This window comes from Heliangelus exortis, chromosome 3 (genome assembly GCF_036169615.1).
Source record: "Heliangelus exortis chromosome 3, bHelExo1.hap1, whole genome shotgun sequence".
NCBI classification, from domain to species: Eukaryota; Metazoa; Chordata; class Aves; order Apodiformes; family Trochilidae; genus Heliangelus; species Heliangelus exortis.
In genome coordinates, this window is record NC_092424.1 from 65,494,520 (window position 1) to 65,508,757 (window position 14,238).

The following is a 14,238-nucleotide window of genomic DNA, read 5'->3' on the forward strand; positions in this document are numbered from 1 at the left end:
AAGAAGGGAACACTGAATCAGTCAAAGACAGAAGTCTCCATAGGGGGGCTGAGCATTCCTGAGGAGAAGTCCAAATGCTTCAGATACTAAGTCTATCAAGCATGTGCACACGAGGAAATCCTTTCCACCCTCTTCCTCTTGCATCTGTTAGTTAAAAAGGAACTTGTCAGGAAAGCTGTCATAACTTTCTTTATCTGCTTGCATTTCTAAACCTTTATGAACTATGGCAAAATAAATGTTTTACTCAAATACTGAAACTCTTGGGTGCAAAACTGAAATAATAAGTGGTTAGTAATTCAGAATCCTTGTTGCTTTTTTTTTTTTTTTTTTTCTTTTAATAACAGACATCTAGGGGCAATAAAGCTCTCTCTTGGTGTGTGTGTGCGTGTGTGTGTGTGTGTGTGTGTGTGTGTGTGTGTGTGTGTGTGTATGTATGTATGTATAGATTTACAACCAGTCACCCAAGGGCTGCACAATAGTATTTGAGGATGCAGCATTTGAATTGAAAACATGAAAACATGCTGTCCCCTCCCCCTCCTTGAGGGCTTCCCCGTTTAAGGGGTGAGAAGAGGGTGAGGAAATGAAACAGCAGCTCCTAATCAGTGGTTCTCCTGGCTAAAGAGGAGAACAGAACACCTATTCTTGGGGGCTGAGGTTGAGGGGTAGCACGCTGATACAATCAAAGCATGTCCATTTGCATGCTTTTAGTAAAGCACTGTTACAAGCGACTTTGGGAGTTTTTCAAAACTGTAGTAACAGTTCATGAAGGCTGTGCCTCTGGCAATGCTTGATGATGATTGTTTCTAATTTATCCTGAATGTTATGGATTTCCTGTCCACTTGTTTGAAAAACTTTCAGTAGCAGAAAAGAAAGTATTAAAGAAAAAAAGGATGTAAATCTAAATGTAAAATGAAAGTTAATTATACGATAGGTTTGGAAACTGAATGTATGTATAGTGCTGTTCCCTGTAGTACTAGTTGTCTGCATTTCTCAAGCTGCCACATCCCTGCATCCACAAAGGGAAAAGAGAATAATTGTGATCTGTTGGACTGCTGGGCCAGAATGGTAATTGCAGACTTGATGCTGGCCATCTGCTCTCAATGTGGTGGTTGGGAAGAAGTCCTTGGGGATTTTTCAGGGTGGAATTTTTTTCACAAGTCAGCAGATTATTACAATTTTTAACAATGCTCACAGCGAAATGCAGCTTTGCATTTCTATTATGCCTACTAAAAATCTGAAATTTAATTTCAAAATTAATACCTGCTTTAATTCTGCAAGTTGCAGATGAATTTGTTTATATGAATGTGTGGTTACTTGTAAATATGCTTGTGCAAGGAGTGCATTTAAAATATTTTTATTGGTTTTCCTTGCACCTTAACTATTCCTTTAAATTAATCTTTGTCTTCACACTTAATTTTAGAATTGCCCGCTCTCTTTACATGTATAACTACAAGCACAAGAGCCACTTGGCATTTTTGTTTGGCTTAAACCTGTATGATTTGGAGGGGAGATGGGTTTTGACTAAGGGAAGAGGAGGAGAAAGCTTCTATCTTAATGTATAAAGTTGGTTGTCTCTGGTATACTGTGCAAAGGTAGGAAAATTAGGAAATGAATAGTTGAGTTTCATTGTTGAGCAATGTTGATGTGCACTGACAGAAGCTAAGAAAGAAATTTAGAAATTGTAAATATGGGGATGTTAGTTTGGGTAGAATAGATCTTAAATTTCTAATTCAGGCTGCTCTTAATTTAAGGAGTTGGTTAATAAGGCATTTTTATCTCTGTTAAACGACACTTAAATTGAAGCTTCTCGGTTTTTTTGCTTCCTGTCAGTAAGTGGTTCTGGATTCAGATCAGCTTTTTGAGTGATGTAGTAATCACTGTGTCCTTTACAGAGCATGTGGAAAGGATTTTGATATGGCCTTTCCCAGGTGTTTTTGTATTTAAACTTAACTCTACTCATCAGTCAAGTCTGCTGTTACTTTTTTCTACTTACCCTGGACAAGTCTGACAGCATAGTTTACTCTTGGGCATTGATTTCAGCCAGTCTTCAGAAAAATCTCATTCTCTGTTACAGTAGAAGTGAAATACAGAGCCCTAGGAAACTGTTAAAACACATGCACTTCTGGAAGGTTGTGTTCAGGATGAATTGTGGTTTCCTCTTAGCTTTAAGAATGAAAGATTTTTGTTGCTGTTCCAGAACTGAATCGTACACAGGGAACAAGGTTAAGGGGTAGTGGGTGGCAGAAAAAAGCCTTTTGCAATGGAAACATGCAGGTAGAAGTTCTAAAAACTTTAATTACAGGATCTTGTGTCTTGTCACAACTTTTGAAGTCTTTCAAATGGAAGCCAATTCCAGAGAAAGTACTAAAACAAATATTTGTAATTGTTTTGGTGTACGAAATGTGATGGTAAACTTCTAAATTATGATTTCTCTAATTCTCTGTCTACGTGAAGTACGTGGTCTAGATGCTGCTTTTACATCTTAAAAGGTATGTTGGGAACAATGCATGAGGAACTGTATGGAAATGTGCAATGTATTAATGAGGGACAATGTTTCCTATTCTCTGTCAGAAAAAAATAGCATTTATACTTACAGCTTTAACCATTGTGACACCCATGCCAGTCACCTGGCATACCTTTTGCATAAGAAATACAAAGTCTATATTTTAAGCATTTTTTGAGACTGTTTTTATTTGGGTTACTTAATTAGAGGATCCAGGTCTTATTGGAAACTAAATGAGCTTTAAACCTCATGAGAACTCCTACCCATGTACATATTCTGAGTTTTGCCTTTTGGACAGGAAGAATAAGAACTAGATATTGATGTGACAAGATACAGGGCCCATGATTCTTCCAGGCCAGAATATTTTCCTCTATCAGATAAGCTTGCTGTGCAGTGTAATGTTCCTTACAAGGCAAGTATTTCTCCCCTATTATCAAGCAGGATTCTCGATTTACCATTTCTGGTTGCAAATTAAGAGGCCTGAAAATTCATAGAATGTGGCTATCCTTGGATGCAGAGGATCAGAGTTACTGCTTTTGTATTTGAGTTCATATCCTGCTAGTTTTATCTTTAAAAAAAAACCTTTAAAAATTTATTTTATTTTATAAACTGCCCCCCCCCCCCCCCCCATCGCCCCCATCCCCAGTAGAAATGTTGATTTAAGATGGATGGGTAATTGTGTCTCTCTTCACATGGAAATGGCATGTTCCATTCAGATTTTAAAATGCTGTTCCATAGCTATCTATATATAGAGGTTACCTTCAGGGAAGGAGTTTGGCAAGCAGTGGTTCAGGAAGTAAAGTGGACTGGAGACAGCACTTGTGGTACATTGTCACTGCATTTTGTATAAGTATCACTTATCTGGAACACTTAACTGATACAATAGGAACTTGTTTAATGTTTGTAAGGTCCAGGGGAGCCTCTTTTCTCTCATTTTGAATGAAATACATTACTTTTCTAACAGATTTTAAAAAAAATCTAATTGCTTCAATTTAATTGTAGTGTTCCTTGGTACTTCAGGGAACATTGTGGAACCATGTCCAAAATTATTTGATTTTGCTATTTCAAAAACTTTTATTCCAGCAGATCCCAACCATAGTGTTCTAACACTGTTACACTGTTTGGGTTAGTTTGGTTGTGTTGTTTTTCGGATTTGTGGGTTTTTTGGGGTTTTTTTTTTCCTTCCTCTGAAAGAAAAAAATAATATAGCCAAGAGATATTTATTTACTCTAGTGAAAGCAGAATTGGATTTTAAGATAAAAAAATCTAATTATGACTCTCCTGAGGGATTTTTTTTCTTTTTTCTAGCTTGACATGCTGGTAAAGATAATTGTCTTGACATGTACACATTCTCAATCCTAGTTTGTGTTGCCAGTTCTGATGTCAGGACAGTGCAATAGTGCCAGGGTGCTAGATCTTGAGAGCTGGCAATGTTCTTGGCATTCCTTGTCTGCTTTGCTCAGTACTGTTTGCCAGATGATGGATTTTCACAGATGTCCCTGAACTTACTTGAGTTGAGGTTAATCTCTGGGTCCTAGGAAGCAGTGGCTTAAGTTTGGTGAAGTAGGTCATTATTTTCTAATCTCCAAATAATTGATGTTTGAGGCATTCTTCCTTCCTTTCCTTCCTCCCTGCTTGCCAAGTGTCGCGTTGTGAAGCAGTGTCCTGCCCTCTGTGAGTCAGACTTATTGTGTTACTTGGATATTATCTGTCCTGGCAATCAAAAATGTGCAGTTCACTTAAAACTATACTAGGCTGTGTACCTTGTAAAAAGATACTGTCATCCTATGCTAGAATGAAGTGTCTGCATTTCTGAGGGGAATATAAATATTAATGTCCAGAGCTTAGTTGTTTATTTTCTGAGGGTTTTTTGGTGGGATTCAAACAGAATTTGAATGTGTGGGTTACTTTGTAATTCTAGTAACCTGTTTCCAGGATTTAATGGCTAGGGAAAAAATGATGCTAATGGGTTTCCACTAAAATAAGACATGGGGAAGTTGCTTCAAATGACAGTAGCCTACTCCCTGTGTTAAACTATGTACTCTGAATTTGAAATTGTCTGGAACTAAACTAAAGGTGCTCACTAGTTCTAAATGTGAATGTTTTGCAGAGAGAAACAGATGCTGCTTTAAATTGATAGTTTGCTGCCTTTTGTGATAGTTTGTCCATAGAAACAAACTCATGGTATGCACATGTTAAGTTGGCCTGACATAAAAAATACTAGCAGGCTTTTTCTTCAGCTAATGAGACTGGTCTGCTCAGTGAACTTGGTGAATTTTGACTTTGGTTCCAAAACGTGTTTCTTTTTTAAGAATAATTAAATATTATTTAATAAATAATTATAAAATATTGATTAGGATTTTGCAGGATTCACTTTGATACCATGCAGGAAGTTATTTCTATTGTATATATTGGAAGCAATGTCACTGTTTGAGTCTCATCAGCAGGAATGTGCTTGAAATGGTGTGGGAGGTTGTTCCCTTCTGGTGGGTAACTCCACACATAGTCTCACAGTAACTATCCCCCTATGGGATGGGGGAGAAGATCAGAAGAGCAAGAGAAACATAAAAACAAAACAAGCAAAACTTGTGGGGCTGGCAGTTTAGTAAGTGAAAGAAAACAAAATTGAGGAGATGCAGAAGCACCGCCAGCAGTCTAATGCCCAGCCAGCCTCTGAGCTTTTGAAAAAAACCCACTACCCTCCCAGAGTTTTGCTGAGCGTGACATTATGTAAGTGTGGCATCTCTTTGGTATTTCAGGTCATCTGTCCCAGCTGTGTCCTCTCCCAACCTCTTGTGCAGCCCCTTGCTGGGTTTGCAGAGGCCTTGGTGCTGCTTAAATGCTCTTCAGCAGTAGCTAAGTCACTGGTATGTTATCAGCACTGCTTTGGTCACCAGTACCAGTATTTTGGGCTGCTATGAAGAAAATAAACTGTGTCCCAGTCAAATCCAGTACAATCTCTGCTCCTTATTCTGTATTGTTTGCATTGTCCTCAGGTGGAATCTTGGGGAGTTGTTTTCAGTATGTCCCATGGTCTGTATGTTTTGGAGTATGGTGGGTTCTGGCATTCTGCTGAAAAAAACAAGGAATATCATACAGTGACCTTGTCTATATTTAGATAAGTACCATGAGACCTGGGCATGCCAAGCCTTTTGTGTCTTTCCTGAGTGTTTTGTGGAGGACACTGCGTTTTTTCCTTGCTACTGTTATGTCAAAGAAAAAGCTTAAGACCTGTTTCTACCTTAACACATGCACAGATGAAACCTTTATCCGTGGGTCTGTTTATTTTTGTTTTGTTTGTTTTTGCTGTGTGTGTGTATAAAATCTTGTTTAATGTCAGCCTTTATTTTAGCTGTGATTTCTCTGGACTGATGATAAGGAATTTTTGTAAAGTGTGTTTTGAAGCAGGACTTAATAATACCCTGTTAAAGAGAACCTTTTTCAGGGCCTCACTTGCGTTTCTTTGAGCTTGTGTGGGAAGTCAGATGGACTTTTCACATCGGTGTTGGCAGTATAAAGGCAGCAGTGAGAGAGAACAATGTGCAGAGACCACACTTAGATGAAGTGTAGTTTCTCAGTCTTGCTTCCTGCATCCCTGACTTTCTTGAGGTTTGGGGAATTAAGTGTCTGTATGAGAAAGTGAGAAAATAGGCAGCAAAGGGCAAGCCTGACTAGCTAGCCCAGGCTTTGGGTGAAATGAAACTGTTTGAATTCTGGGGGCTGGCAAGGGAAAAAGAAGCCTGCAAGTATGCTTGCTTTTCTGCTCCTTGGGGTGGGCATTTACAGTAACCTTATATGAGCGATGGTTGGTAAATTTTCAAGCAGAATAAATCCAAGTTTGTTGCTATTGATATTTTAAATTCCTTGGGGAACTGTGACTGTGTTGTTTGTCAAGCTATTAATGTTGTCATTGTGACTTTTTTTTTTCTTTTTACCATCTTCAGTGCATCTTCAAATTTAGAAGGAAAATTTTGGGGTTTTCCCAGTGCAAACATAGTAAAAGAAATCTTCTAGATTTTTCTGTTTCTTTCTTAAAGGGCTGGCAGATAAGATTTTGCTATGATGACATTTTTGTCAGCTGCAGTTACAGAAGTCTGTGTTGCAGAAGTATAGTCATCTACACAAAGGTCACTTCTTTGCCACTGAAAGGGAACAACTTATACTAGAAAGTAGTCTTTCAGTTAATTATGAGGGTTTTTACTTCTATACCAGTAATTTGATTTTTAATTTACTTATTTTAGGAATTGCATCAAAAGTTTATATACACATATTTTTCATTCATTCGTATGGAAGAGAGAAGTAGGAGATCTAATATGAGATAAGCAGAGGTTGGAATTAATCTGGAGAAACAAGAGCTGAGTCTCTTAAAAGGATTTGTTAATCCTTTGTTAATCCTTAATTTGTTAAGAATGATTTTAGTTTATTCTTCATATTCTTCTTCAAGTAATACTACAGTAATCACAAGGTCTCCTAAACACTTTTTGCTTTAAGTGTAGATGTTAGTTTGTGTGCATGTTGCTCTTGGAAAGTGTGCAGTAAATGTAGTTATCTTCCTGCTGTGTTGTAGAGGAAATTGCAAATGAAACCCCAGTCACCTGTGTGCTGTGGTATTAAATATTTTCTCTTCTCTGTTTTTATTTTCCTTAAGACACTTTTAAAGCTCCTGGAGCTAATAATCATGTTCTCACATCATCACATTGCATTCCCATGTGTCTTGTAAGGGTTGCTTCTCATTTATCTGCACAGTACATAGAAGTTGTAACCCTCTTTCACAGCCTTATACTGAGTTCTACAATATAATTGTCTTGAAGTTTTGGAGACTCAGGTATTTGTGTCTTTAGGTGAACTTATGTACTAGTAATAGCTGATTTATCCAGGCTTACAGTTCTGTTGTGTTTTCATATAACAGTACATGTATAAAAGTAGCTTGTTAATTCATTGTAAATACAAGTATTTGAGATTTGAATAAAATTGGGTAATGTTCGTGTGTTAAAGTAAATTCATTAATGTTGGGTCTTAATGGAAGAAAAAAAGACTCTACAAAGCAGAAGTGTATAAGCAAATTTGATTTCTTTGGTAGCTTCTAATTTTATTGTTCTTGTTCTTACTGGTAATGAGGTTTTAGGGATGTGCAAGAAGGTTCTTAATTCAGAATCTACTTGTGTTTAAGAGGAATTGGCATGAAATACGTCAGGAAAGTGGAGGTGAGAACATCTCCTGAGTAGATGTTCTTTCTTTTGAAATTTGGCTTTATAGCTGTGTACAAAATATGTTATATATGCTATTTTAAATTAACTTAAAATAAGTCTGAAGAATAGTCTTTGCTATATAAAACACAGAGTTAAGACTGTCTTATCCAGTTTTTGCCACCACCATGTGAGCTATTTACTGCATTCATTTGGATGTGCAAGGTAGCACCAGGTAACCAGTTGTGAGGATCAGCAGTTGGTATTTGGGTTGAGAACTGCACTGAATTTAGAACAGAACTGAAATGAAGTTGTTACTTAAGATTTGCTTTCTTGTGGCTCTGTTGTTAAGACCTAGACAATGTGAATAGTGTTGGTACTGCCAGGAGAAAAAAACAAAAAAATCAAAAAAACCCCAACTAAAAACTGGAGGCACTGTGTTCCCTGCTGACTGCAGGACGGACATTGAAATGTAGTAGTAAATGGCCTTTTGATTGCAGGGTGAGAGTTGAACCCTTGACCATTTCTTCCTGTTTCCTTTAAGAGAAACTCTTTTAATCTCTAATTTAAAAATAAAAGAGCAAAAGCATCATGCTGCAGATAAGTCATCTGAATATGCTACAATATTAAGCCAGTTGCTAAGAAAACCTTAGGATGTTTAAAATGCAAAACCATGGGTATTAAAATGCGTGGTTCTAAAAAAAATATTTTTATTTGTGTAAGAAAATATTGCCTACTGCTCTTCAACAGACCACATGGAGGCTTTCTGAAGGTTTACTGGTTTATTTTAATACCCTCTATTGATTAAAGTATGTTCTTGGCTCTTCACTGCTTTGAACTTGTTGGAAGGAAAAAGCTTCCAAGATGTTCCTACTGTAATTTTATGCTGCTTCATTGTACTTAGCCAGTGTAATTGACTGAAAAGTTTATGCCTTGTTCTGCTTATGAAAACAAATAAAACTTACATATTTAATAGCTTTTTAGTGAATATTCAAGCTTTTTCTGCAGAAAAACACTTCAAGGCAGCCCTGGTCAGAAATGCAAGTTGCATAAATCTAAAGGGTATCTTCTGCATATGCATTGTTTTAAAAATAATAAAGCTGTGATATGATGATCATATCTTAAATGTATGATACTCCTGGCATTGAGGGCCTGTGACAAATTGTACCTCAATGTAGGTACAATCCTTGCAGCTCTCCTGATCTTCAATTTAAATGACACAGTCCAAATAGTTTATTTCAGACCTTTTTTTAAATACTGAAAAATTAATAAGGATTTTAATCTTCTTGAGAGAGAATTTACATTGTATGTTTTTATGCTGAAGAATTGTAGAAATGTAGTTTGGAAAAGATTGCTGGAGGTAACTGTTTCAGCTTTTATTACTGCACCAAATATGTATGTAATGCATACTAGTGGTTTGTATAGATTATTTAAGTTTCATGATTTAAAGTTGTGTACTAAGCTGTGAGTTAGGATGCTTAAACTCTGTATTACTTTTTACTTTTATCTGTACACAAGTTCTGTTAATATAGAGTGATGCTATTTTCCATCTGGGAATAGAACTGAAAAAAAAAAGTATCTTCAGGGTAAAGATCTGCCCCTGAAACATGATTATTTTCATACTTGTGTGAATCAGATGTCATAGATCCATGAACAATCACTCTGGATTGGAACCAAATGGAAAGCCAAGCTATTTGCAGGTTTGATTGATGCATGGGGGATCTTGGAAATCATGGCTTTTCTGTAAGTTTGTTAATTACACTAGAAGAGTTTGTTTTGTTGGGGTTATACTGCTTGGGAGAGACCAACTCTTTTGCCCTGTCTACAGTAAGAGAAATAAGTACTCATGATGGAAAAAAATCCCTTGTGAAGAAAATAATAGCCAAATGGTAGCCCAAGCTGCAAAAGGGAATTGAGCAGTGATTGATTATGAAAATATTTTATGGAAAGTTAAGCATGTTGGTTTTGGTCTATCAAAAATCTTTTTGTATCAGCCTCTCTTCTAAAGCTGAGAGTTCATTAATAGCTTTCTACCACTTTAGTGCTGATGCAAAGATCTCTATGTAGCTGCTAAAACTGCTACCCTTTGCAGAGTTTCAGATTTCATCCTGGTAGCTTGGATGTGGGCTGGATGCCATTGCAATTTGCTATGTGAGGGATTTACTGGTACTATTAGGTAACACTGGAGAACACATTAGACACTGCATTGTGCAAAATGGATCTCTTGTGTTTCTCTGGGGTGAAAGATGACTTCAATTATTTAACATCGGGAGTCAAATTTAATTTTTTTAATTTAAGTACTTGCTGTAAGTCGACAATTTAGACTCTGACCTAGTGGTTATAGAGATTATTTCAGAGCCAGAGAGTGGGTCCTGGTTCATAAGCTGTTTTCTCCTGCACCAGCTTTTATTATATACTTTATTCCCTGCTTGTTTTCATCAAAAAGTAAGGTCTGAAATTGTGTCTAGCTTTTTAAGAGTTCTATTTTTAATTTCTGGAACATACTGTGCTAGTAATACCACAACTGAGGTGTTTCTTAATAGGTTGGAGAGCAGAGAAGAAACTGTTTTGTATTGTTTCTCATGGGTCAAAGCACTGATAATGTGCTTGGATACCATAGTGATGAGAACTATAAATATCCAAATACATGAGCCAACAACTAGAAATAAATTTATAAACACTAAATTCTTTCCATTATCAAAGGCAGTAATTGAAACATTCTCTGCTCTCCCATCTCTGGCTCTGTACTCATAACTGCACATCAGAAAACAAAATGGACATACAAAATGTCTTCTAAATTTCATGGGGGGCAGAGAGAAATTGTCACCAAACTCAATGAAGTAAAATGTGATTCTGATTGTGTTTAAGGTCATTGTTTATAAGCACTGAATTGCTCTTCTATTTTAATGTTCTCTATGAGTCAGTGCTTGGAAGACTGGGTAGCATTACAGGTAGCAGCACTTAAAGTAACTGCATGCAATTTATGTGTCCTGTGTTTAAACATGAAGGCTGTGTGTTGGGATTGCAATGCCAAATTTGCAGAATTATAGTGAACAACTCCCAAAACTTTACTAAGGAAGGATATTGTGTGTGTGTGTGTTGTCATCTCTTTGTTTTGAAGGCTTTAGCATGGTTTGTCTTGCAGGACTACTGAAATTCTCTCACGTGTGCAAGCTGGAGTTTGGTTACAGTTCTGTTCTCTGTAGTGGAGCAAGTCTTTGAAGCTGAGAGTGTTTATATTGTTTGTGTCACACCAGGGAGGATGGATTTGGTGGACTTAATGATGCCTGAGATATATAAGTTGGCAAAGGAACTTTTGGTCTTTCAGGATAAGAAGTGCTATTTTAAAGCAATTATAATTAAGGGGGTAGATTTTCTTATTCTTAAGGCTCAGTTGGATTTTTCACTTTCATTTAGTTGGAGTGCTAAGTCATAAAATTTTCTAAATTATGGCAATATTAAGGCAGTAAACTCTATCCTTTCTCTAGCATAGGCAGTAAGGGGGGGAAGTAACTTTCTGAAATGAATTGCCAGTGAAAGAATGGCGAAGAAATAAACTACTATTAATGTTTTTTAAGAAAGGTTTTGCAAAGCTAAATATTTTCATGAGGAAAGGTTGGGATAAAAGACTCCACTGGGCACTCCTCTCCTGATTTGGTATGTTTCTTTACGCGTGGGTTATGGTTAAAATCAGATCTTTCAGCCAGCCTTTTGCAAGAATATTTCTGAAAAAAGTGGCATACTGGTTCAGATGAATAGTATACAACCATCATTACTTAACAAACAGACCCCTAGCAACTGAAAAACTGCTGGTTAGCATTAAGATCTGCATATATGTTCCAAGAAAAATTCAGAGTAGTATTATTCAAATGGTAACTTGCAGGAGTTTTTTCACCAACCTTTAAAATTATCTTCTGTGGCTTCTTTCGTGGACATTTAAAGAAGTATAGTTCCCTTCTGAAGGCTTGTTTTTTACAGTACAGAAATCATCCTAAAGCTGTAAGATTTACTTCTAAATATAGCCTCTGAATTAGGACTGCTAATTTTACTAGTGTATTATTCACATTTGCTCAAACTATCAACTGTCCTCCAAAAAAAGCAAAATTAAGTCCTCAGAGCACATGTGGGGAAGGTGGAGGTCTTGAAAACGGGGGTTGTTTATGGTCATTACAGAAATATGAAATGGTCTCCTTTGTTTTCTGCTGTACAAAAATTATGTATTAGAAATAAGAAACAGTATTCAGTTATTGTCAGTTATGGCTTCACAGGTATGTATGAAAAAAGAAAATACAAGGATACAGAGTCAAAATGGCAAAAGCCAGATGGTGTAGGAAAAAAGGTACAGGAAAATTGAATTTTTTTCGCATCTGTTTATTATAATCAGATTTTTAGGATGAAATCTAGTAAATCTTCCTTGTCTTGTTGCTGCTGCTGCTTTCAGAAATATTTCTTTCGAACTCCTTTGGCAAGTATCCAGTTTTTGGTTGCTATAGGAAAAGGCTGAGAATTCCAGGTGGCTCTTCTGCTCTTTTCCCCCCAGTTTATTTCTTCTTCTGTTTTGCTTGAATTTGCAAAGTTACACACATTGCATCAGGGTATCCAAATATATACAAATTGTATTGACAGCTTTAGGTGGAAGCAGGTAAGATTATCAAATGTAACACTTCACCTCCTGTCCTTAGTTTGGGAAATTAGGGATAATGATGCTCAATTTTTGAAGTATAAAATGTTACTTCTTCTGGAGGATATAGAGCTACATTGCAATCCAATTTAAGGTTAATCCTCTGTGACCTGAGCTGGGTTCCAGATGGTGACCTACATGTAGAGTAGGCTGTTGATTTTTAATTTTTTTTTTTTTTAAAAAAAAAATAAAATAAAAAAAAAAAAAAATATATATATATATATATAATTTATAAGGATTTTTAATGAAGGACCTAAAGCATACAAGGAACTTCATGGAAAGAATGAGTCTTGAGTAGTAAGTGAAGGGTAGAGTAACAAAGCTAAATTTAAATTTAGAGTGCTAGATCTACTTCTCTAATATTGTATTTTGGTTTTTTTTTTTGTTTTGTTTTATTATATAGTTTGTTTTGGTTTTGTTTTTAATATCGTTTTTCGCCCATGTCTTAGTAATTATATAGACCAAGACTGTTACATCCTCTTCATATCTATTCCAGTAGAATATAAGCTACTTTTAAAATACTACTCTTTTACCATTTGGGAATCAGCATCTGTAGAGGAAAAACTTCCTCAGTGAGCTAAGTTATTCCTGAGGCAGTAGTAGAATTTTTGGGATTCCTCAGGGATGTTTTCTGGCCTTTGTAAGGGATTACTGCTTGATGCAGGCTTTCCCAAAGTGTATTAAGTGAATTGTCTGGGGTACTTTTAAGTGGTAGGTAGCAGTGGCAGCAACCTGATCTGACCTTTGTGTGCAGTAGGAGGAAGGAGATGGAGGGAGACAGTCCTGCTATGAAGCAACGTGAAAACCACTCAGCAGTATCCTCCTGCCTTGCTGTACCCACGGCAGCCTCACTCTGAGGCTGCTTACAGCACCTGCTTCTGCCAGTGAAAGGATTTATTTTTCCATCTGGGTAAAAACTGATACATGTGTGCTCTTACTGTACAGAAGCCTGTGTGATACTTGGAGAGCTCAACCATTAGAGTGTGTTCAAACACTGGAACAGGCTGCCCAGGGAAGTTGTTGAGTCACCATCCCTGGTGGTATTTGAAGGACACGTGGGTGTGGTACTTAGGGACACGGCGGAGTGGTGGATTTGGCAGATTTAGGTTAACAGTTGGACTTGATGATCTTAAGGGTCTTTTCCAACCTAAAATAATTCTATTCATGCCTATGAGTTTGGGCTGGGGCTTCCAAAGTGATAATGTGGAGGTAAATTGGGAGGATGACCATGTGCAAGGCTCAAATAGGGAGAATCAGTAGATGAAATGGAGTTGGAGGATGAGCTTGGGAGAGGAAATGAAAGTACATTCATAGCCTGGTGTAAAACTGAAAGCTGCTGCTTCTTTTAGAGCTATTCTTGGTGGGCTATGAGCCAAGATTGAGATTGACTGTGTAATGGTGAACAGAAAGGGCACCAGATGAATCTAAATGTTGTATTTTTAAGCTAAAGACCATTTTAGTAGGAGAAGGGATTAAACATCAAGTAATTGATAATGATCTCAAAAATGTATCTAGGAACTCCAGTCTCCTTGGGAGTTAAAAGTGGGATTTAACAATCTAAAGTTACCTGACATTAACTTGGAGGCTGTTTCTTTCTATACTAATGGAAGGGAATGACACACACCTTGGCCAACAAAAATGTTGTAATTGCTTGGAATGATAGTGCTCTGTGGGAACCCCCAAGTTTTTACTTTTGTTCCTTGGGTTACAGGGAGTCTCCTAACTCCTCTAGTGCAAGTCTCTCCTCACATACCTTGCCACTCCATGTCTTAGGTGAGGTGGCTTCACTGCTGAAAGGTTTCAGGCTTGCTAATGCAGCAATGCTGTTGTTGGAGATATCTCAACAGTCTAGCTTACTCCAGGTGCTA

The 14,238-nt window shown here is 37.0% G+C and overlaps 1 protein-coding gene across 5 annotated transcripts in view; it reads left to right on the forward strand.

Annotated features, from left to right (window-relative positions):
* The window catches only part of CEP85L (centrosomal protein 85 like), a 138,819-nt gene that overhangs the window by 50,527 nt on the left and 74,054 nt on the right, over positions 1–14,238 (forward strand). The window lies entirely within an intron of this gene.